The sequence below is a fragment of the Hyalella azteca genome, unplaced genomic scaffold (genome assembly GCF_000764305.2).
Source record: "Hyalella azteca isolate HAZT.00-mixed unplaced genomic scaffold, Hazt_2.0.2 contig8859, whole genome shotgun sequence".
Lineage (NCBI taxonomy): Eukaryota > Metazoa > Arthropoda > Malacostraca > Amphipoda > Hyalellidae > Hyalella > Hyalella azteca.
In genome coordinates, this window is record NW_025938942.1 from 99,504 (window position 1) to 104,188 (window position 4,685).

Genomic DNA, 4,685 nt, shown 5'->3' on the forward strand with positions numbered 1-4,685 from the left:
TAACCACCAACACGTTGCACTTGCTTCAAACCTAAATATCCGTGTAACTTTGTTAAAATAATTAAAAACTTCCCTTTCCATGCGACAAAACTTCCTCTCACTTCACGGTTTTCCCGGTTTCCAGATCTCCTCTGAACAAGTCTCGCAAAGTATGAGAATCGGCAACTGGCCACGGGCCTATTTCTTCAGTACCGACTCCTCTATTCTATTCTATTATTAATGAGCGTAAAGCGCGCACTGAAAAAAATACGTTCGAAACTATGACAAATAACTTAGATACGTTCAATAGAGAAAATTATTATTTTACACGAAAACACATAAAATGGGCACAGAGAAAGCGAATAATAATATTAACTGAAATAAATTTTTGCATGGTATGTTTGCAATGTGGCCACGTCGTATCTTCTCACGCACCTGCTGCATGGATCATAACTCGCGGCACGACATTTATTTTTACGTGTCGCTATGGAATGTCGTGAACTCTATCCGAGCGCTCAACAGATAGTGAAGGTTTTCTATCAATTAAATGTCCGAGACACTTTCCCAGTTGAAGAGCGTGAGCTTTGATGAGTTTGCTCATGACTTTCTCACGTCCGCAGCACGCGCGATAAACGCACGAGTTTCAGTTAGGAACGCGGCGCGAACTTTCAGCTTGAGTCGCTTTAATTTCACTACAAATTAAAAGCTGGGAAATAATAGGATGAGAGTATCAAGGTATATGAAAAATCAGTGAAAAATGACCAAAGAAATAGTAAAGTAACAATAATGAGTGATGACATGAAAAAATATGTATACAACTATTTGAAACATAGAATTCATGCAGATGGAAATCATGCTTTATTTGAAAATTGGATCGAAAGCTCAAAGTAACGCCTCACTAATAAATGTTATTCCGTTAAGCTCATTCAAAGCACAAGATAACAAATTTTGAATCTTCAAGTAATCGTACGCAGCATTTAGCTCTAATACATATTATTTATAAAGGCTACACAAATAACTTTCGGTGTAAGAATTGAATTGCAACAACGCTCAACGTCAGTTACGTCAACGTCACATGGTAGCTGCATTGACCCTGCCGTGAGAACGACAGTGACGAGAAGAAGATAGTGACAAGTTCTTTAAACAATTAGCTGATCATGCAACGAAGAAAAATATACTTCACTGAAAAACGTGTGCGGAAAAAATTTAAGGCAATTCGCTAACTAAAATCCAAAAAAATTAAATTGTCAGTAGGACGAAATTCTGCGGCATCGTGCCATTAGGATATCTTAAGTTTCAAAAAAATTGCTACTTGATGACACAACAGCTTTCATTTTGTCAATAACTCTGTCCTAATGATGTTATTCATTACATTTCCATTGCAATTTGCGATTTGCCGTTATGATCAACAATTTTACTCACTGAGGTGATATTCTTAAAAAGGCTTATCTGCAGAATTCAATGAAATCACGCTTAAAAATGTAAGGTTCGACTACAAATCCGTAAAAAAGAAGGGGCAGGTTCATCTTTTGAAATTTAATGGAGGGAAGTACGCGATCGCTTTACCGCCAGAGTCTTACATATAGTTTATTATGACTGGAATTTTTTTCGCCCGCGTTGTGTTACCAAGCCGCGTTGCCTGACCTAAAGCACTGCCAGCAGGACACAAAATATCAATAAATGTGAAAATTTATACATAAAATCAAGTGCTTTTCATTTGCGAATTTGTCTACATAGCAGCACGGAGAATAATTTCAAGGAATGAAGATAATAGATGAAATGAGAGGAATTGATGCATGATGCGCGAGGACGTAATTCATGAAAATGAAGCTAATTTTGTTCACTCAGCGAAAATAGATGGGAAAGTGAGAAATCGTGGATAATATTTATAACACTTTTATTGTGAAAATTATTGAAGCACTAAAATCAATGAAGTTATATTAGATTTTGACTTTCATTCTTACGCATTCAATACCCGTTTCACCCAGAAATTAGCTATCAGAATAGCACGAGAAAACAACTGTTACGCATTACCCATATATTAATTGAGCGATTTCTTAATCGAAGTTTTTGAATGTCTCGTAATAATTTACTAAAGAATTCAATTACTGAGCATGAAACAAGTTCAATTAACTGGATTCGGAAATTTTTTTCTGATTTATTAAGGCATCAATTCACCAGAGAAAGGTTCTGAAATCAAATTTAAATGATTTCGGGAATGATGGGAGCGTTATTCGCGCCATCCACTCGCTCGCAGCAGTCATACACTGACGCCTACACTGTCACGTCCAGGCCTCTACTAAACGCACTATTCCGAGGCGAGTGACAAAGAGCCGCTCGCGCGACTCGTCAAGCTCTCTACTGAAAAAATTGCCTGGAAAAGCCTAGACATAAGATTAGTTGGGAGTAAACTTTTCTCTCTGTCGCTCCATCAGATATGAAAGTTCAGAAGCGCTACGTCGTAGTCCGATACTGAGATAATAACAGGGCCCTTTATAGTGGACTCTCGTGAGACGAAACCGATGAAACCGAATGCCTTTAACTGTGGGACTCACTGACGTGATTGTAGCCTTGCGCTAACCGAGCTCGGCAGGATTAATTAAGAAGTGTCTTTGTATAACGACGCAATGTCGGTAATCTTGTCTCAATTGTATGCGAATCAGCATCGTATAGAAAATAGGGATAAAAAGTTTTTGTTCCTCATGTAAATTAATTAAAGCACATATGACCAGCCTGATAATTAAGCAGAATAGCAGCTTAAATCATGTACACGTGTAAGATATTCGATTTACAAAGCGCATGTTCTCAAAATCAGCTTAAGAATGTGATGGATCGCTAGTTGGAGTGAGTCATATAACCATAACTCATATTTTTCGCATACTTGCACATTGTCTGACACAAGGCACTCTCGTTGCTGTCATGTCTGCGCTAGGGTTTAATAGTTCAGTCAAGTAGCCACTGCAGTAATTCGCCTCATTTCAGTATCGACGGAATAGCTGCGGGGCAGAAATGCAGTCTGTTGTGTTAAAATAATGAAAAATAAAATACTGTGACGATTTCTTACAATCGACGGGTGGCTAATTTATTTCATGTTCAAAAAAGCATTTAATTTTAATTCAATTGACCAAGTTTTCATATTCATTGAAAGCTCATTTTACTTATCTTGAAATGAATGTCTTTCAACGCTTACCGGAAAGTGCACATTCGCTTTAGTTTGGCAGGCATTTCGTTTTTATTGAGAGCAGCGACTACTTTGTCATTAGCAGTTAGCGTATGAATTTGGACATTCAATAAAAATATACGTAATTATTTAGATCAAGTTGGTACCAGCAAAATACAGTTGATTTTTGTCAAAAAAGAGGAGAGTGAATCTTAACATCAGCAGCTAACCGCAGAGAGCCATGACGTTGAGTAAGCTAAGTAAAGGGTAACACTTTACTGCAGAAAGTGGCGCTCTAATCACATAGGGATATATATTCTATTGAAAGAGAAGTCAATGTGTCGTCGAGATAGCGATATAATAATTGAGTGGAAAATGAAAATCGAGGATTAAAAAAAACATACGAAACTGTGCTCAAAATCTATGTCGAGAACATGAATTAAGGCACTTTATTATAGAAGATATCTTACATTTGGTAAATTCAGGATGAGAAGAAAGATAGTGTTATTTATATTATTTATTATAGCGTGTAAAATTTACACAGTATTTACAGTCCGATAATAAATACTAATTATAATATCACTAATAATCCATTAGATCTTTAGATGTGTTAAGGAGGAATGAAATTAAACAATACTTGTATAATGAATATTCCTCCGGTCATGAACTACTGGCTTACAACTAATCCAATGTACAATCAACGACTAGGTGTTCATGAAAAAATATTCAGAATAAAATAAAGGGTCAACATCGGCCATATGTGGTAACGCTGAAACAAAATAAAATCAATTGCATATTATCGATATTTTTCATATCAATTGTGGGTTTTACAATAAAAATATTAAGAAACATCAAAAGCGATTGTCGAAAGTGCGAGCGAGGGGACCAATCAGAGCGCTGAAATGTATAGGCCACACGATCGCTTTATCTCCAACTTTATAACACTAGGGAACCAACTTAGAATAAATCATTCCCGATGAAATATTGTTGTTGAGAGACCGAGAACACACCTTGCATAATGTGTATCTCTACAGACAAGTTTTGAGATTTGATAACATTTTTCAGAGATTATTTGTATTGAGGGCAGTTTTCTCTCTCGCAATTTAGGGATGAGTGTTCATAATGCAACACGGAAAACAGAGAGAGAATTAATAAAAAACGAAAAAATTGTTCGCACAAAAAATACGATTGATTGCGTCGATCTTGAATCATAAGAAATTCAAATTGAAATTCATGTTTACTGGAAATCAGATGAAAGATGAAGAGCGCAAATAATGTGTCACTAAATATTTACAAAATTAAGCACTGGTTGGTCCCGCAGTGATTGTGCCTACCAAAAATAATACAATAATAATTAATAATTTGACTAGGAAATTAACGTAATGGGTGGGAGAATATACAGACCATTTGTGTGACATATCCGAATGTAAAATAAGGAAGAGCAATTAATAGAACTTGGCTATTAACAATTAAATTACAGAAGTGTGGTCAAGCATTCCGTGCAAAACGAAAACGTCATTGTAACTAAGCTTATTCATGATAATGC